Source organism: Aegilops tauschii, chromosome 2, assembly GCF_002575655.3.
Source record: "Aegilops tauschii subsp. strangulata cultivar AL8/78 chromosome 2, Aet v6.0, whole genome shotgun sequence".
NCBI lineage: Eukaryota > Viridiplantae > Streptophyta > Magnoliopsida > Poales > Poaceae > Aegilops > Aegilops tauschii.
The window spans coordinates 139,740,987-139,762,382 of record NC_053036.3 but is presented as its reverse complement, the minus strand read 5'-3'; positions in this window follow the sequence as shown (position 1 = coordinate 139,762,382).

Genomic DNA, 21,396 nt, shown 5'->3' with positions numbered 1-21,396 from the left:
ATTTGGATCTTGACCGTAGCCGGTCTATATGTTTGTATTTTGGATGATGTATGGATTATATTTACGTATTGTGTGAAGTGGCGATTGTAAGCCAACTCTTTATCCCATTCTTGTTCATTACATGGGATTGTGTGAAGATGACCCTTCTTGCGACAAAACCACTATGCGGTTATGCCTCTAAGTCGTGCCTCGACACATGGGAGATATAGCCGCATCGTGGGCGTTACACCTCCGCGGCGGCACAGCCGGCCACGGAAGGTAGGAGCATGCGGCACGACCGGCGCTGCTTTGGGCGGCTGGAGCAATAAGACCAGAGGTTGAAGAAGCACTACGGCCGTTGGATGGACATTGTACGGTCACTGGAGCTAGAATCGTTCATATTGACTAAGTTGACAAAGCACTCCGTCCCCCTCAACTTAGTAGGCCCACAAGTCAGCCTCCCACGAAGGTGGGTCCCAACTAGCAGGGGAGTATTCATTTTTTTGTGCGTAATAAGGAGGCACCTCCGGTGGGTCCGAGCTGACAGCGGGGGGAACTTTTTTTCATGAAATACGTTGGCCCGTCCGGTGGGTCCCAGCAGTCAGGGGGAAACATTTTCTTCGCCAAATACGGTGGCCCGTCCGGTGGGTCCCTGTTGTCAGGTGGAGGAATAATTATTTTCCGCGTAATAAGGAGGCACTTCCTTGCGGCTGCCGTGGACCCAGCTGTCAGCCTCTCCACGTATAGTACTCTTCCGATGGAAGTCATTCCTTGACCACATTGACCACGCCGCGCCGAGAGCACCAGGGCAGTGGACGACGGCGAGGCCTTGGAAGGGAACGACGCGGAGGCAGGGAAGACTCGACAGTTGTTTCCCACGCGGAGGGGAGTACGACTGTACAAGGGTTTACTGGTTCCTCAGCCGTCGCCGGAGAATAACAGCAGGTGTGGGTGAGTAGAGGGATGGCAAGGCCAGCGATGGGAGTACGGTGGGGCGGTGAGGCCTGTGCGGCAGCACAGTCGGCCGCGGGGAGGAGGGAGCAGGCAGTCCCACCGGCGCTTGTTTGAGCGGCTGGAGCAGGAAGAGCAGAGATTGAAGAAGCACGACGGCCGTTGGATGGACATCCAACAGTCACTGCTTGTGCGCCAACCTTTTTTTTAGGAAAGCCTCAAATCTGTGGAAAACAACATACAGCCCATCTGCCATTATTTCTAATAATTTACAGCCCATTTGCTAATTCTTAAGGTTTTTTTGGAGCCCATATTCTTTTTGTTAGCATTACAGCCCATATTGTGGCCACGGTTAAAAAATTATACGAAATTTTGCATATTTTGGTGCGGTCCGAACTGTTTTTAATCCCGAAATTTCGAGTCACATTCAAACTGATTTTAAAAATAAATGTATATCAATATAAAATCCAACAAATTATCCACGCATAAAAATTAATGCAATTTAAAATCTCGAAATGAAAAAAAAGAAATTTGAAACTAATTGCCGGTTTGATGTGTTTTAAAAATGTACAACCCATTTCTCATTACTGATAGGCCATTTTCTCGGCCAGCCGAATGAAGCTCTCCTCGTCTTGAAAAATTTGCAGCCTAAGAGGCCTGACAAAGCGACTTACTTGGCAAATCACAAAAAGACTGGGCTGTGGCCGTGGACCCAGCTGCGGCCGTGGACCCAGCTGTCAGCCTCTCCACGTACATTACTCTTTGATAGAAGTCGGTCGTTGACCACATTGACCACGCTGCGCCGAGAGCACCAAGACGGTGGACGACGGCGAGGCCTAGGAAGGGGACGACGCGGAGCCCGGGAAGACACGACAGTGGATGCCCAGGCGGAGAGGAGTACGAGGGTTCACTGGTTCGGCTGTGGTGTGAGGCTGCCGTCGCCGCAGAATAACAGGGGGTGTGGGTGAGTAGAGGGATGGCCTGGCGAGCGGTGGGAGTAGTAGGGGACGGAGAGGCCTCCGCGGCATCAAAGCTGGCCACGGGAGGCAGGAGCACGTGGCATGACCGGCGCTGGTTTGGGCGGCTCGAGCAAGAAGACCAGAGGTTGAAGAAGCACTACTGCCGTTGGATGAACATCGTACAGTAACTGGAGCTAGAATCGTTCATATTGACTAAGTTGACAAAGCCCTCCATCCCCGTCAACTTGGTAGGCCCACAAGTCAGCCTCCCACGATGCTGGGTTCCAGCTGGCAGGGGGAGTATTTATTTTTTTGTGCGTAATAAGGAGGCACTTCCTTGCGTGCGAAGATAGCTGGTGGGTCCGACCTGTCAGCGGGGGGCACTTTTTTTCGCGAAATACAGAGACCCTTTCGGTGGGTCCCAGATGTCAGGTGGAGGAATCAAAGACTTGAGAAGGCGTACAGAACAAGCTAGTGTACCAGTAAAGAGACGTTGCTGAGTTTTAGAAAAAAGAGAGACGTGCTCCTATAGCTGGTTCGAATCCAAACCTAGACTATGACTATATATGGTGCTATGCTACTCTGCAAGTAATGAAACTGACATATCCAACGTTCGCTTCTCCTCTTCTCTACTTACTCTGCCTAGCATCAGAAGCTCTGGCCGCAGCAACCATGTCCGTTGGCTGCTCGTCCACCTGCTCTTCAGCAGGCAACAACCAAATATGCGCCAAGTCGCCACCCGTACCATCGCCTGTGGGTCTCATCATACCCCCGACGCACATATGGGGGAGTGCAACTACGCTGATTATTTGGTTAGGCGAGGAATCCCAATACCAGCAGGTTGGGGTGTTGGACAAGTAACTGAAGGAACAGCAGAAGAGGAAGATGCAGAGCAGAAGGTTAAAGATGCAGTTCCTCTAATCATGGCCAAGCAACAGCTGCTGAACGGTCTTGACAGCAATGAGGAGATGAAAGAGCTTGTGAAGATAATGGGCAAAATCGATGTGCTCTGTAGGATGATTGTCTCTTTATTTGCAGTGTATGTAGCACTCGTGATGTATTCAGTGGCTATGACATGAGCACTTTGCTGAAACTAGTAATGAATGAAACCTGTGTAGCAGGCTGGGCGTAGTGTTGTGAACATCTAATGATTTCTATTAACGGAAATCAGGGGGTATCCCCTTTTGCTCATAAATAAATAAATAGCAGAGGCCCTTTTTGTAATAAATAAATAAATTAGCAGAGGACCTGTCGGGTCAGCTTTGTTCTCATTCGAAGATGTCGAGCAAATTGCAGTCCAACAACAAACTATGTCATCAAATTCAAGTTTCACAGCCAAATATGAGTACAACTAAACAACAATGTCATCATGTTTTAGTCGTCATACAATCACCAAACACAAATCAGCATATATAACAAGTGATGTTCTCACAGGAAAATACTAAACAACATGTTCATCAGGTTTCAGTTGTCATAGCAAACACAATTTCACATAGTAGATAAAAAAACGTCTTCTGACGGGCAAATACGACAAAAGCAATGTAATCATCATCCGCAGCAACAGCGTCAACATCTTCGCCATGTGTATCAGTCTGAATTGTAATTCCCCATGGTGTCATCTTCTTCTTCGTCCTCAACGTCCTCGAACGTTGGCTTCTTCTTGATCAACTCTTGTATGTCCACAGCACGACAGGCAATCTTTTCGCCGGCACCATTGACGTGATGGTTCTCAAAGATATTAGGAACATCTGTGTTATCTTGTACATTAGGAGCAGTGTAAGCATCATCTTGTTGTGCAACTTCATTAAACAAATTCCTCTGCTCAAACCTTTGCACTACTCTCCAGTCATCGCTACGTGAAAATGTGTCTTCCAAGAAAAATTTCTGTGTTGCTTGATTTGCCAAAATAAAAGGCTCGTTGGTCTGGTACGCCGCCTTGACATTGATGGATTTTAAATAATCATCAGCTCTGGGTTTTCCGATCCTGGAAAACAGGTTATACCAACGACAGCACAACAGAACCACACACCGATGATCCTCGAAACTGGAGATATACTGCAACTGAACAATGTCTGTTATGTTAGCATACATTTCAGTTGTCTCTTTGTCATACGTATCCGTGCTCGTGATGGCACTGTTTTGTGTCTTCCTGCCTTCGTCTCGTGCAAGGGTGTTGTAGCGCACATCTCCAACAACGCAAGATTCATAATGTCTTACCCGAGTATCAGGACCCATTGCTAGTGAGTAAAGGGCATCATCAACTGCATGCCCATCCTCCCGCATCTTCTTAACCTATGGTTAGAAAATAGACAAGCTGGTCATCTTATGTACTCAATATATTAAAAAACTGACAGTGCAATTCAAAAGCTTACATGGCTCTTGAACCATTTCGCAAATCCTGCCATAACCAGTTTGTCAATGTTTCTTGGATTTTGCGGCAGTAACTCCTTTTTATAGATGCTGCACAACATAGTGATCGCGTCAAACATCTAAATATATAAGAATGTGCTGCAAGTTAAGTAGATTACGATGTATAAGCTGTAGTACTTAGCACTTACTTGATATAAGGTAGTATCTCAGGACAGTTATTCAACACATACCAAACCATTTTGTCCAAATCTTTAGGTTTGTCCTCTTGTCGACTCTTCCCTGTAACTCGAACAGAATAATCGAAAACATTGAGCCCGGGATTGTCTTCATCCACGTCTTTGCTAAGTTGATCAGCTGTTTCAATGTATTTTGAGCAGAATGTCAACGCTTCTGTAGCAATGTAGGCCTTTGCAATGGAACCCTCGGGTCTAGCTCTGTTCCTAACATAGCCCTTGAAAGTGCCTAGCCACCTTTCAATAGGGTACATCCAGCCATACTGTACTGGACCTCTAGGTAGTGCCTCATCAAGTAGATGAACAGCCAAATGCACCATCACATCAAAGAAGGCTGGAGGATATATCTTCTCAAGGTCGCATAGGATAGTTGGTATCTTGTCTGTAAGACGCTTCAAAGCATCTATCCTGACTACAGAGTTCCCTGAAGAATTGTCCCAACTCTGAAACTGCTCTGTATAAGTCAGGGCGGCCCAATCCTCTAAGGATAACAGGTAAAACCCTTTGAAGTAGGACGTGGCAGTCATGAGTTTTCAACCCTTGTACCTTGTCTCCATTTTCACTGACTCTCCTTTCAGGGTTGGAAGCAAATCCATGTGGGAATCTCACACGTGATAGGACCTTGCAGAATTCTTTTCTTTTTACCTTGTCCAAGACGTACACAACTGGTGCCATATCCCGTGGTTTACCTTCATCTTGCACCTGCAAATCCTTTCTGATACCCAGATGTGTCAAATCAATCCTAGATTTTAAGGTATCTTTCGTCTTGCCTTCAATATTAAGAAGTGTGCCGATAATGCTGTCACATATATTTTTCTCGATGTGCATCACATCAAGATTATGCCGTAGATCCAAACCTTTCCAATATTCCAAGTCCCACAAAGTGGACCTGCGGGTAAACAATAATCTCTCTTCTGCCCTACCACGCTTCCTTTTCCCGCTACCATTATCAGGATGGTTTCCTGGTGTAATATGCCTGACCTTCTCTAATTCCACTTGCAACTCATCGGCGGTGAGACTCTTTGGCGCATCATGGTTTTCATGCTTTGCATTGAACACATGTCTTCGGTATTTTCTAGGATGTGGGTTGTCCTTGGCAAGGAAACGGCGGTGTCCAATGTAACAGATCTTGCTAAGTATTGCGTATGACAGCGGATTCCTGTCATAGCAAACACATGCATTGTAAGCATGTGTCGTTCTCCCTGACATAGTGCCCAAAGCCGGATAATCATGGATGCACCAAATTATAACAGCATGTAGAAAGAAATCAGCTGGTGGGCTGCTATATAGGTCTCGAGTGAGAACACCCCTCCATAGCTATTGAAGTTCCTCCACAAGAGGCTCCATGAACAAATCAAAATCCTTTCCAGGACTTTTTGGACCTGGGATGAGCAAGGCCATCATGTAGTTTGATTCTTTGGTGCAGACATTTGGAGGCATGTTGTAAGGGATAACAAGCACTGGCCACATGCTATATGTGGCGCTCTGGTGGCCAAATGGGTTAAATCCATCAGAAGCTAAGCCAAGTCTAATGTTTCTCGGGTCAGCAGCAAACGTTCCGTGCTTCTGATTGAAGCTTTTCCACTCACTACCATGAGATGGATGGCTCATTACATTCTGATCTCTGAAATCCTGGTTCCTAGAATGCCACAGTACATCCTCTCTTGTTTCAGCATCATGAAACAACCTCTGCAATCTTGGTGTAATTGGAAAATGTCTCAGAACATTATGAGGAATCCTCTTCACAGCATCGCCATCTTTCCATCTTGATGATTTGCATTTCGGGCATTCACTTAAGTTGGCATAATCCTTCCGGAACAGAACACAATTATTCTTACAAACATGGATCATATCATATCCAATTCCAACTGCACGAAGGAAATTCTTCATTTTACTGTAGGTGTGTGGCAGCTCAGACGCATCTGGGAAAGCTTTGCGGAAAGCAGCCAACATCGCATCGAATGATTTGTTGGTCATCTGCTCAGATGTCTTAACCTGAAGAAAGGTGACCATAGCTGAGAATACTGACAGCTTATTTCCTGGGGTGACAGCCACGTTGCATTGTTCCAACATGCGGGCCCACCGTTTTTCTTTTGTAGGTGAAAGTTCACGGAATGCACGAGCATTTCGTAGCATTGTTTCAATGTTGGTCAAACTCACTAGCTCCACCACCACCACCGCCTCCTCCTCCTCCTCTTCCACCTGAGCATCAGCCAGATCAAGATGGTGATCTGCTGCTTCCACGTAGTCAATAACATTGACGTTCACAGCTTCACCATGATGAACCCACCTAGTATATGTGACCGACATCCCATACAAGTGTAGATGATTTTGCACAGTTGACTGGGGTCTTGTAACTGAATTCATACAACTGCTACACGGGCAGAGCACATCTGATTTCGGACCACCGTACTCAGCTCTGATAAAGTTCATGAAGTTTTCAACCCCCTTGACATATGCAGCGGAGAATCTTAGAGCAAAAGTTATCCAAGTCCTGTCCATCTGTTAGACATACAAATTAGTTCTTCTACTAGATATTACAGGAAAAACATATATGCTTTTTTATGAAGTCCAGAAGAAAATACCTAGGTCAATGTCTAAAGCTATGGCAAGATATTTGGACGAGCAGATCTAAGTAACGAAATATATGTAAAGCTAATTCAGCAAACAGATTTGAGTGCTAAATTATGGCAGGCTGTTTCAGTAGGCAATGAGGCCGAGCACACAGCCATCGAACTATCGAAGGCCATCGCAGCAACAAAGATCGAGTGTAAAACGGTGTAGAGCTGTTTCACCTAACAGATTGGCTACTAGACCATGGCAATCTACGTCACAATAAATATATGGCAGGATATTTTAGCAACTAATCGGCCTTGGCATGCCATCTCAGCTAAGCAGATTGAGTGCAGAACAGGGCAAGGAAGCTTCTTAAGCAGAGCATATGGACTGTAAACTACTTCGGCAAACAGTGAGATTAACAACGTCTATCAGCTAACATTCAGCGCTACACCGACATGCACGGGGCCTCAGTCTAGAATGCGCGTACCGTGGGAGAAGCTGACCGCTGTGCGTCTCCACACGAACGTCGCCAGCGGTGGCGGCGCTGACCGTCGTGCGCCTCCACAAGAAAGTCGCCAGCGGTGGCGGCGCGGCTAGAGGACGGCAGTCTACGAGAGCGTACTGTGGGAGCGAGAGGATCGCTGTGCGTCCCCTCGACGAACCGCAGCACCGACGTATCGGCGTGGCGGGGAGGGCGGCTTTGGCGGAGCGAATGGAGTGGAGGGGGACGGGGGGAGGGGGTTTGGGGAATATTATTGGCTAGTTGGCCGAAGGACGGTTGAATCTAGGATTTGGGGGGAATTTTTGGGTGGGGGGAGGATTTTCGCGTGGTGGGCGGGGGGAGTTTAGCGCATGGTCGATTTCTCCAAGTGCAGCCCCACGTGTTAGTGAAGAGGCAAGCCGAAGCGCGTTCCGTTTGCGTGAGCCGTGTGCAGGACCGAACGTGTGTGGGGTGCAATGCGACTGCGACAAGGGTGCTGTGAGTGTACCGCCTTTTTTCCTTTTAAACTAGGTGCTTCGCCCCCTCAAAAAAACATGTTGCTTCGCGCGATCCGTTGATACTACTACTAGTAATCCGGTAATCCCGACTAAAATGGCGCGGCCGGGTCTTTTCCCGCGCGATATGTTGGGAGGTTGGCTTAGTTGGGTTTTTTAGGACGAGTAATGCTACACCTACGTAGTCCCAGTTACGTAATTAACATAATGTGAAACGTGTGAGCTATTGATTGTAGATTGGGGGGAGGGAGGGGCCCACCACCATGAAAATCAGGGGAGGAGAGAGAGAGGCAATTTATGTTAAATCTTTCGTAGGTTCCCGTAGATGTAGAAAAATGTGAAATGCGTGAATGTGCATTTGCAGATAAGGCCTTCCCTCGTTCATCCTTTTCTCCCACAAGATCTTGATCTTCCGTGCAATGCACGGGCATCTTGCTAGTACTCCTACAATATACTATATTATTGTGAAAGTTCATATACACCGGCCGAGATTAATGCAAACACGGCAGATTTTCATTACATTTCGAACTTTTATAGGACAGAAAAAAAAAAGAAACCCGACCCTAAACCTATTCTACGGCGGCGACCGACGTCCTCCATCTGCGATCTCCATGTACGAGGGCGGGGTTCAAGACCCGTGAAGTGAAGGTGCGGTCTCCGGCGAGGAAAAGTAGAACACGGGAGACGGACCGGCCAGTTGGCACACATGCCCTGCCGCCTCCCATGCCCTACTCATCCTTGGAGGAGTCCCTGACCTCGGCGGTGCCGGATGTTGGACGGCGGCAAGTAGGACGCGTGGCTGACGGTGCTCCCGTCGTCGGCCGCCAGCGTGGCCACCGCTTGTGCGGTGACTTAAGCGACGGCGGCGACCTCGAGCTCCATCCCCTTAGACAAGCTCTCCCGCAGAGCGTTCGCGCTTGCGGTCATGGCGGATGTGGTGCCAGGTAGGAGGACGATGCGCTATGGTGTGGAGGTTAGCTGGGCGTTGCCGCTTTAAGTAGCGCATTCCGGTGAGGCCAAGCGTCCTGGTGCGTCATTAAGTCGCCGGAGTTGGTTCCTCGGGCACCGAGCCTCTTAACGACGGCATACGGACGGACGGCATGAATGCGGGCAGCTGGCGCCGGCTAGGAACGCACAGCGCAACGGCGCGAGGGACGAGGGTTCTTGGTGTGCCAGGGTAGTCAGCTGCGGCCGTGGCAACGTTGGAGATGCCCTTTGCTCACATGCGATCGACGCATGTCATTGAAAAAGCAAGATGACCCGGCATGGTCTCAGGTCCTGAGGATGCAGTTGGCCGCGCTACACCTCTCCGCGGACGCGTCCCGGCGCCCCGTGCATCCTCGACGAGCCGGGTGTCGGGGTGTGTCTGGATTGTGGCCAAAGTGCACCTTACCAAAATGTTGGTCATGACCCAAAGATTGGTCTTTGTTTGGATGGTTGCCATTTTTTTGAGGTTTTGGTCATGACCCAAAAATGGATGGTTGCCATTTTTTTGGCATGCCAATGAACTCTAGCCAACTCTAGTTCATTTTTCTTGCCGATGTCGGCCAAATCATGGGCAACCAAAACCTCAACCAAAATTTTGGCTTCCCAATGCTTTGATGGGGCAACCTTGGGCACAAACCAAACATACTAGCTGTTGGTCGTGCCACAGCACTATCGCCACCCTCGGCACACTGAAACCGACCGTGTCTAGCGACGATGAGCGTGTCGCTCACCGCGTTCGTCGTGTCCAGAGGTGGTGGTGGAGCTGCGCCACGTTGTTGGCCCCCGCGACCCACATGAACGGTTGCCGGTGGCGAGGAGGACATGGGCCAGCTCCTCCATTGGACTAGTTTGCGCTACGTCGTCCCAACAGGTGTGCCCCACATGTCGGTTTCCCTGTTTTTCCCGCCATATTCGAGCGTCAGTGCTCCGCGTTGCGCATTAGGCCTTTCACTATGTAGGCCAAGCGAGACAACTTATTGTTTATTTGAGCCGATCAAGTATAATCATGTGGCGTTTGCTTATTTCTCATTCATCTCCAACCCTCTTCTACATCGATCATGTCGCCCTCCAGTCGAGTCCATCCTCCCACATGCCTCATTTGAACATTCTGCCGAGTATCATTCGCATGTGGGCCTAGACCATGCTTGTATTTCCAATGTTTATTTGTAATTTGTCCGACATGCATACAAACAAACGGTTCGTTTGAAGTTTAACTTTGCCTCCACAACGTGTCGCTTCGCGTCTTAGTTTTGGCATCCCATTGGGTTCATGCATGCCCCGGCACGTGTTGACGAGATCGATTGATGTTCAGAGATCAATTGCGTGTCGTGCAAGGAGATAAAGGTTTGGTCTGTTTCTATGATAGAAATGACCCGCGGGGGGGGGGATCAGAGGGAGTATATTGTACGTTCATAAGCGAAACGAACGTATTGTACCCACCCTAGTCCTCTTTCAATCGATCTCCGGACCCCGAGATGAAATCAAGAGAGAACGAGTGTGGGCATGTGTGATACCTAAGGAGGATTCAAAATTTTGAACCGGTGATCATAGCATCCGCAAATCATATATAAAGTGTATTCAATGTTTGTTTCGTTTTTGAACGTACAATATACTCCCTCCTATCCTTTCTAGTTTACATATAAGTTTTATGTGTAGTCAAAGTATCTCTACTTTGATAAAAAAAAGGTATCAACATTCAACAACGCCCAATCAATATTGTTAGATTCGTATGCACTCCTAGATTTGTACTCGAGATGGTTTCCAATTTGTTTTCAACCACGTGAATGTGCTTGTTCTCGTGCATGCTCTTCCTACTAGGATTTCACCATGTATAGCCAGTCCAATAGTAACTTTTTTAAGCTCCCTATCCAATAGTACTAGTGGAGTACTGACAACATCTGTACTAGAGTATGCAGTGCTCATAGTTGTACTCCCTCCTTCCATTTATATAGGGCCTATGTGGAGGAGAGAGATGTGAAAAAGTAAGGGGAGTGAGCTCTCATGCAAGAGTCTAGCTATATACGCATTCCTAGTTAAATACGTACAATAAATATGAAGAAAGAGATGGAGAGGAGATGGAAAAAAGTACTAATACAATAGCTAACCTTATATCTTTGCGGGAAATAGCCAACCTTATAGCCCAACTACTGTATGAGTGCATATAATAGATGATGGATATACATGACATGGCAGTTCCTTATAGCCATCGACTGGCTATATTATTAACCATGCTCTAATGCGTTTTTCAAAACCGCATTTGACTATTGACAAGATTAATAGTACATGAGATGTATAATGTGAAAATTATATCATTGGAAGCTCCTTTCACATACGTATCCCTGCCTTACCCTCCCTTTCGGTCACTTACTGGTGGACCCCATGCTTGCTAGGCCCCGCATGTCAGTTACTCAATGGGTTCGGCCACGTCAGGGGATCCTCATCTGTAGTATACTCCCTCTGTTTTTATTTACTCCACATAAAATGACGCGGGCGGGAGAGGGGGAAGGACGTCGGTTTACTCTCAACTGTGGTCCCACAAGCGAGCGAAAACGCAAGACAAAGCGTGTTCCATTCAGTGAGCAATGTGGAGGGTCCAGCGTGCCGGGCTGCAACGCGAAGGCGACAAGAGCGATGTACAGTCAAAACCGATTGACCGGTCGTTACCGGAACCACTATTCACACCAGAACCTTCGCTGCTCGGCCTACGCCAGCCACTGCCCTAAAACCACACCTAATCCCCAGCCCCTTCCCCCACCTTTCGATCCCCTATCCCGCATCAAGCGTCCCCTAGTTCGCCGGAAAGCCATGGTGCGCCGTAAGATCACGTACTAAAAGATGCTGACACCGGAGCGCCGCGCAGAAATCGCGGCGGCGGTCGGCGCCAAAGACCTCCGTTCCCAAGCTCGCTTTGCGGCGGGCCAATCCCCGAGTTCTCTGGAGCCAAGCTACGAGGAGGAGGAAGCCGATCCAATGTTCATGGCAGAGGTCGCGGCGCAGAAGGCCCCCGATGGGTATGAGACGATGGACGTCGACTTCTTGCCGGCGTCCGAATCCCCCATGGTGCAGGCAGACCAGCGGTTCAACCTGGCGATACTAAAGGAGGACCGGGAGGCAGAGGCTCAACTCAACGCGGAGCGCGCGCATGCTGCTGCCATCGAGGCTCTCCTACAGGCGGAACCGAATGTCGTGAATGTGAACCGGGCGGTGGAGGCTCAACTTGAGGCGGAGCGCGCGGATGCCGCTGCCATCGAGGCCCTCCTGCAGGCGGAACCGAACATCCTGGATTTGAATCGGGCGGCAGAGGCTCAACTCGACGCGGAGCGCGCGGGTGCCGCTCTCATCGAGGCCCTCCTGCAGGCGGAACCGGACGTCCTGGACTTGAACCGGGCGGCGGAGGCTCGACTCGACGCGGAGCGCGCGGATGCCGCTGCCATCGAGGCCCTCCTGCAGGCGGAACCGGACGTCCTCGACTTGAACCGGGCGGTGCTCTCGTCCGTGCAGAGCGCCCGCACGCTCCACGTGAACGAGTAGCTGGAGGCCGAGGTCAACCACGGTGCAGAGACACACGTCGGCAGCTACGGCTGGTTCGCGCCGGCAGGCAAAGACGACGAGGCCGTCTCGTTCCATGAGCAGTGATAGTTTTTCTTTATGTTGTTGTTTTTATGGATCTTTTGCTGTGTAAAAACATATATTGTTATGCAAGTCGCCTGACTTGGATCAGTCTACCATTTTAGGCGGTTGGATGAATATCCTACGTCTCCTAACCCTTCTTCCTCACCTCTTCTTCTTCCCCAATAGACCACCGCACGGGCCGTACGGATACTCCCGAACATGCGGTTGGATAAACATACTCTATGAACAAAAATTATGTGTCAGCGGTAGGATGGCTGAGTTTGGTTTGTTCACATGCGACAGCACGTGCCAGTGAGGGTGCGTTCCCTTGGTTGGGTTTGCGGCGTGCAGGAGCGACTGTGCATGTGAGGGTGCGGTGCGACCGCGGCGTGCAGGAACGACCGTGTGAGGGTGCGGTGCGACCGCGACAGCTGTGCGCAAGTGTACCTCCTTTTCATCTTGAAAACTTTAGGCAAGCTTGGCAAAAATGTGTGGCGAAGTATGGCAATGCAAGGCCTAGACCCAAATAGGATAAGTACGTAGTACTACGTACTAGGAGTACTAGTGTTAAAAAAGAAAGGCGGGGTTTCCTTCACGGGATTAATCGATACAAATCCTCGTTTCACGTGTCAATTAATGTGTATTTTTTCTCCAAAGCCCAAAGAGCTAGCCATCTCACTCCTCATCGCTTGATTAATGCAGCGCCATGCAAACCAACCTTCTCACTTCCGCATGCATGCAAGGGATATTAATGTCCTTGGTTCCTAGTACGAGGCAAACCCCATCAATTTTTCCTCGATTAGTGTTAGTGGCCTTTTGCAAATTGTAATTTTGATATATTGGCCTTGTGCACAAAATAATGGAGGTAGTAACTATATTTGACTTCCTTCCCCATTGCGGTGACGTTGACGATATCTCGAACGTTGTGGTTTGGCGAAGTGCGTTTGACGGAGAACACCATTGAGGGAGACCACGGTAAGTCGTTCGCAAGTGCCGCCTGCAAGCCGAGACAACCGCCTTATTTGCATCCAGGAAGTCCGTTGAACCAAAGGACACATAAATGTACTAGTACTACTCATACACAATAGCGTAGTCCGTCCAGCTTAGTGCGGTGAGATGGTTTCTTGAAGAAGACGATGGAGAAGCGGAGTCAGCGAAGAGTGAAATGATGGTTGCTTTGTCCGTGCTTTGTGATTTGATGCCTCACTGCTTTGTGATTTGTGATAGAAGGGACAGGGGAGTAGACTCTGTCCTCTATACTGTACATGCGTCCAAGCACGGGAGAAAAAGGAGAGACGTTGCATTTTTCTATTCCTTCAATCAATCAATCAGGGAGCTTCGGTTCCATCCTTTTGGCTTTGGCAACACCGTCCACAATGGTTCCCACGATGCCAAAAGCTATTTTCACATTTGGCTACACATTGTGGATGCCCTTAACCGTACCACTTGGTTTTGCTCCTGTGTGCTATCTATACAAATCTCAATTATATTGATCTAAAAAATTATAGAATCAAGATTAGTAAAAAGGAGGTGATTTTGCCGCGCGGATGGCAGGGGAGGTTTCTTATTTTTAGAGGACGTTGTCCTGGCGGTTTGCTAACATGCGGTCCCACGTGTCAGTGCTTTACCAAGCCGATCCGCTTCCCACATGAGGCAGAACAATGGCAGAAGCAACACGTGGTTAACTTGATGAAGATGAGGGAGAATCGGATTCAGCAACGAGTGAAATGATGGTTGCTTCGTCCCTCCAACTTCTTTTTTGAGCATTATTACTTCGTCCCTCCAACTTAACTGTGGGAAAGGTGCATCTTTGTGATTTGACGCCTCATTGCTCATTACTACGCCGGTGCCATGATTGGGTGCTTCACCCCGGCTGCTCTCCGCTGTATTCCGGTATGGCACGTGGACCCAGTAGCTTGATGCCCCACATGTCGGCGGAAGGGACTAGAAGATTTATGAAAGCGAGCGCTCCACTCTTATGACGGAGGGTACACGACACGACGGCCCAGTGAACTGTCACTTGTACTGTATATAGTACTACAGTTTTGCTGTTTCGCACGATCCATCGATACAAACCCGATTAAACAGGAAAGGGCGGGATTTTTCCCGCGCGGTATATGATACTGGCCATACATTTTAAAGGCAATTTTAATGTATGCAAACTGAATAATTAAGTAACAATATGATATCTAGTAAAACTAAAAACACATATGATTTATTGTGTTAGAGTGTAGTAGTAGTGATGTATTGCATAGTTGTTAGATGTAACATGCGAGAATGTGTAGAGATGTAGTTTTGGAGGGCCTATAGAGAGAAAAGCGTAATACATTCACCGAACTTCAGAATAAGCTGATTACGGTCACTATATACATTTTGCGGTGATTATACAGTCACTTGCTCACGGTTCAGCATCGGATTGCACTCTGTTGACCGGCCAAATAGTCTGCGTGGCACCATGTTGACTAGTTAAATTGACCACGTTCCTTGTGGGTCCCACCTGTCAGTTCGCATAGGGAAAAGGTCAGATAAACACAAATTTACCCAGGCGCGACAAGACTCCACCCCGTGCGCGGGAATCACCTGGTTGTGTATGTGTCTGTCAGGGCCTGATGTGTGCGCATGCACGTGTAGGTTGAGCACTTGAGCGTGAGAGTGTGTGTTGGTCGTGTGGTGTACTGGTGTGTGCATGCATGCGTGCGTGTGTGCGTGTGAGTGTTGCATGCATGCGTGGCTGCGTGTGTACGTGTGAGTGTTGCGTGCGTGCGTGGGTGCATGTGTTTGTGTGAGTGTTGCGTGCATGCAGTTCGTGTGCATGCGTGCGTGTGTGTATAATCACCACACCACCTCCTGTGTGTTAAAACAGACGGCTCAGTATACCAATACAAGGCCACCTTGTCCGCTGTGCCCGCGGTCATGACTTCGAACCACCGTCCAATATTTTTTTGTCGTTTGTTTTCATTCTTACTAGCAAGATGCCCGTGCGTTGCACGTAACATCAAGATGCATTTGTATGACTAGTTTATCTTGTGAGAGAAAAGGATGAACAAGGGAAGGCCTTATTTGCAAATGTGGAGAGGTGTGTGGGTACATCTTAGGCAAAATTGTCATAGTTTCTTACCTATCCGTCAGATATAAATCAGACGGCCTATATTGCAGGATGGCAGGCACACCATCATCACCAACTCTATTTTTTATAAGAGTGCATTTTATCCCTACTCTTATAAAAAGCATAGTCGGTGATGATCGTGTGCCTGCCATCCTGCAATATAGGTCGTCCGATCTATATCTAACGGATAGGAAGGAAACTATAGCAAATTTGCAAAAAGATACCCACACCCCTCTCGACACTTGCAAATAAGGCCTTCCCTTGTTCATCCTTTTCTCCCACAAGATAAACTACTCATACAAATGCATCTTGATGTTCCGTGCAACGCATGGGCATCTTGCTAGTATTTTATAAGAGTGTAGATGTAGAGTAGATACAAGCCGACAGGTGGGCCTCATGGTAGTGAGATAATGTGATGCAACACTAGAGGTGCCACGTGGAGCGTTTAACTAGTCAAGTAGTCGTGTCTTGAGCAAATACAGAGTTGTACGGTGAGCCCGTGACTGTATAATAACCACAAAACGTAAATGGTGACCGTAATGAGTGGATTCTGAAGTCCAATGTACGTATCGTGCTTTCGCTTCAAATACAATGATCGTCACTGTATATATCGCGAGATAAAGATGAAACATGCGTGAATGTGCTGGGGGCTTACTTTTAGAGGACCTGGAGATAGTTTGTGTGCGTACCTGAAAGGGGCGTAGAGGGGGGTATGCGATGGAGAGAGAGATGCTCTTCGTTTCTCTTTATTATCACTACCTTTATATAGTATAAAAATATACAAATTCACAGTGTGGAATAAATATCATTGTGGGCACCATGCAATGCAAGCGTTCATACTCCTCCATATAACTTTGTAATGTTGTATATATGTAGAAATTATAAAATATTTTTTTGGCCACACTTTATTCAAAAGGAATGTTGTATGTGAAATAAATGTGAAGAGAAGGCTTTTTAGATCAATGGGGTACGTGATGTAACATGTGTGAATGTGTAGTTGATGCATTTGGCAGGGCCTAGAGAGGTATGTGTGTGTGTATTACGTATTCAAGAGAGGCATGGATAGAGGGACCGACAGGGGGCGTGGGAGAGATAGCATGAGAAATGAGAGTGGTCTAGAGAGAGACGAATATGACGTCACGGCGAGAGATTCCCTTGAGTGTGTATATGCAAGGGGGGAGTGGATAGAGGCACCAGGAGAATATATTTTTTGTGTGTGGTGTCTGTGTTGGTATGTGTGGGTGTGAGAAGATAACGAGACATGGGGGCAAAGGGTGTGTCAACGCGTGAGGTCCGGTGGGTCGAGGTGAGGCCCTTCGTTCGGTTCCGGCCCGCGCCACATTGGTCGGCCCGTGACGCATTTAGGGAGACCCATGGATGACTAGTCGTACAAGACAAAGATAGCATAATTGTGAAGGACTCTATGTCCACTGACAAAGCCGACTAGGATTTGTAACCCTGGGTTCTCGGACTAAGGTAACCCCTTTATCTCTGATATTACTATTCATCCAACCTAACTTTAAGGGGCATCCTACAGAATGCTCTGCTAGAAGCATACTCGTCGATTAGGAAGAGAGGTGTGAGACAATGCGTGAGAGACATGCCTAAAGATAATGTGCGTACAGGAGACACGTAGGCAGGTCTATGTATATAGAAAGGGTCGATGGGGATTGTGCGTGTGTATGCTTGCGAGAGGAAGAGTGCTTGTGATAAAGGTTAGTGAAAACAGTCGTAAATGGTTACGAGAGGGAGGGAGGGTTATATCGAGAGCATGTGTGCGAGAAAGACACCTCGGGAGAGAGTGTGTGAGCATGTGTGAGAGACCACCGATGGAGAGTGAAACTACGCGTACAAGACTGCTGTACACACTGATTAAAAATATAGATTGTATCCAAATATTAGGATGGGATCATGATATTTGCAATTCGCGTAAGGAACGGTCATTGATCCATCAGACATCTAGATTCTATCGAATTTGAGCATGTCTATGTTATTATGCGACACAATTGATCCACATAGTTAGTATTTTGAACTCCAGACAATGCATCGCTTTAGCAATCGAATATAAACGTGAGTATAGTTCATGTTGTGTGTGTAAAGCACATTATACATACGAAAGTTACACAATGAACATTATAAATAGCTACCTATGAACTAGCATACATTTGAATTCAACTTAAGGTGGTTTCAAAAAATCAAATTCAACATGAAGTCCATTCAATTATTTGAATTTGATATCATGGCGTTTGTAAATCATACCTAAATTATGGGGGCACCAATCTTTGCTCTGATTTTGTACATAATAGCATTCTAATTTAGCTCCTCCATTCCAAAATAATCGTAGCTATAGGATTTTCAAGTGTCAAAATTTCAAAAAGAAGCGGATAATTTAATGAGGTTTTCAAACATACAAGGTCAAATTTAACGTTGTCTATTTAGGTCAATCCTCAAAGTTCAAGAGTACTCTAAACGTGAATGCTTGTGTTTCAAAATTTTGAATGAAGCGCCAAAAGAGCCTCTACTCGCCCGAAACCGCGTGAGACCAATGTTTGGTAATACAAAGAAATTACTTTTCTAATAACTCCGACTCGTGAAACCTACCGGCCCGACGTCCAAAGGTCTAAACCGGGGTAGGTTTGTAGCTTCATCTAGACGCCACGCAACCGCCTCCGAAAAATATTCATACACAATGGCCGCCTAAGCACACATGCGCGTGGCCGAAATCTCTCCCGCCCACTATTTGGGACACCTAGGATTACCATCCTACCCCCGACCCGCAGTAGGTCCGAAATTTAAGAGGGGGGCAAAGTTTGTACTTTCCCCAAATTTCAAACAAGCGCGTCCCATCTTCTGTTCAAAAAAGCCAAAAAAAACAAGCGCGTCCCAGACCGAAACATGGTTCTCCCCCCTCCCCCCCCACCCGTCCGATTCCCCATTCGTACTCCGTGGGTGCAAAAACTACCTCTCCACCAGCCGCGAAACCCCGGCGTCCTCCGTCCGCCACCCCATTCCACCCATCAACCGCCGCCCTCCTCCACCACGCCGGAGCCGATACCCCGACATCGTCGTCCACCACAACCTCAACCGCAACGCCCTCCACGGCTAGTAGTTGAAGGCGAGGCCGAGCCATCTGTACTTGAGCCAGTTCAACCATGTCGTCCTGCGCCTCGCCGCTGCCGCTCCAACTTCGCCACCCTCCACCGCACCGGAGTTGTTCCTGCTACACCGTCCTTCGCCGCCTCGGATCTGCTTCCCCTCCGCCAACATACGGCCACGGCAACACAGTCAACAATTTGGCCATGGGTTCGTCCAAGCATGCACCCTCCAGAACATCGGTTTCCCCGGTAAAAAGAAGAAGATCGGCGCGACATGTGGAGGGGACCACATCGGCAACCGAAAATGGTACTCCTCTTTCGTTATTCGTGCAAATCTTACGTGTCTGCTTGCATGGTATTCATCCCACAGAAGACACTAGTTGACCGCTTCTTCTTGATACTAGATGTTCCTAGTAACTCGCGATGCACAAGGTTTCTCCTCATACACTATTTCACCTTAGCTAGAGGTCCGTCGCCCCCTTGAATTTCAATTCCTGGTTAGTTGATTCCCAATTAATGGAAGCATTCCCCGGCGTAACACGCGCTAGTCCGCCTATTACACCGGGGAAGTAGCGCCTCAGTGTTTATCTTAGGGGCGTGTGGGGCCTAGAGCTACTGGCGCCTGATCTGGAGGTCGGCCGGGATTAAAGGGATGGCTTGGGGCGCTGCCTAGCACGGCGGTGGTGTGAGGTTGAGGGGAGGGCGGGGCGGCGGAGGCAGGGTCTGGGCCGGTGGTCGCTGGCGGTTCGAGAAAGATCGTCAACAGTCACTCGCAGGAGGTAGACGAAGGCCATCTGCCCGTTCCTTATAGATCAGACGGTTCATTAAAAATATTGACTGTCCTATTTATTTTCAGTCGACTGTTATCTTGACATGACCACATGTGGTGGTGTGCTAGAGGAGTACATGCATTTCCCAGCCATCCCTGTGCTCATATATTACAAAATCATACGGAGTAGAATCTAATTTTGTTTGCCAGGCAATGTTGTAGAGCTATCATATGTCTCTTGTCATTTTTTTTTCAGCCACCTGCTATCTGCTACTTTTACAGTGCACTAGTTCTGCACACACTTCACCCATACTCTCACTATTGTGTTTTAATGCAAGGGTATTTCAGACTCTGCTGCTATGAGAGAAGCAAAAAAAAGAGAGAAGTCGCTCCAGTGTCGTAGGCGGATAGGCCAGACACGTTTCAGCATTATAATAGGTGCAGTGTCAGCAGATGGAGACGGTAAACGTAGCTCTGGAGTTGATGACCTCGCTCGCAATGAACCACCATCCCAGGTGCTTGCTTTAACTTCGCGGTGTCATATGTGGTTGCATGTTCCATATGGTGTCTAGCTTGTATTCGAAAGGCCGAAGTCGGTCTTTATTAAGATAAGGAAAGATATTTTTTACATGAACCACCATCCCGTGAGCACCAGAAGACAAATAGCTAGTCAGGGCACTGGCCGAGCCAGTGACAAGCCTAGCAAAGAGAGGCATCACCTAGAAGCCAACTAAAAAGCCGCGATGGTGGCGGAGCAGCCCGCCTCCCACCAGGCTCTCAGGTCCTAGATGATCATGCTCACCACTCTAATCGGATGTCTAGCTTGTATTGCTTCCAATTTGGTTAAATTGCATCTGCTTAGCTTACACATTATACCTTTGAATATGACATGCCTTTCTGTTTTTGGTACATACTAGTACATCTGTGTATTAACCATGTTCTTACATCAAACTAATGTTCTTGTGTATCCCACATCAATCACTTATGATGAGGCAGTCAGGCAAGTGGATTACTCCTCATTTAAAGAATGCAGCGTCAGCCTCCCGACATGATTCTCAAGAAACAGCAAGGCTAGATGAAGATAGTGAATGTAGCTTTGTAGTTGATTACCGCATTTCCCCTACACTAGCATCGCAGGTGCTTGCTCTAACTTGGCAGCGTGATATGTGGTTGCATGTTGCATATGGTGTCTAGATTGTAATTCTTCCAATCTGGTTAAACTGCATGTGCTATTCTGCTTAGCTTATACATTATACCTGTTAATGTGACATGACTTCCTGTATTTAGTACATAGTACATCTGTCTATTAAGCATGTCCTCACATAAAACTATTGTTTTTTTGTATCTCGCATAAATCAATATGATGAGACACCTTCAGTATATGCAGTGTGATATTAGTTGCATCTTTGATATGATTTATAGCATGCGCTTCTTCTAATTTGTTGAAATGCCATTTATGATGGGACACTTTTAACTTGGCAGAGTCATATTGGTTGCATCTTTCATGTGGTGTCTAGCTTGCATTGCTTCTTATTTGGTGAAATGGTTTTTGCTTAGTTTACACAAATAGTTGTGAATATGCCATGCCGTCCTGTTTTTCGTATTATTCCATCCTGGAATCATGTGTTTGCCTTACATCAAAGTAGTGATTGTCAGTATCATGCACGAATGAGTTCTGAAGAGTGAATTTTATTGCTTTTTCTTGTTGGTTTTACTTGACAATTCAAAATCAATAAAGCGGAAGGAAGTTAGCAAGGCAGCGGATGAAGGTGCTCCTTCC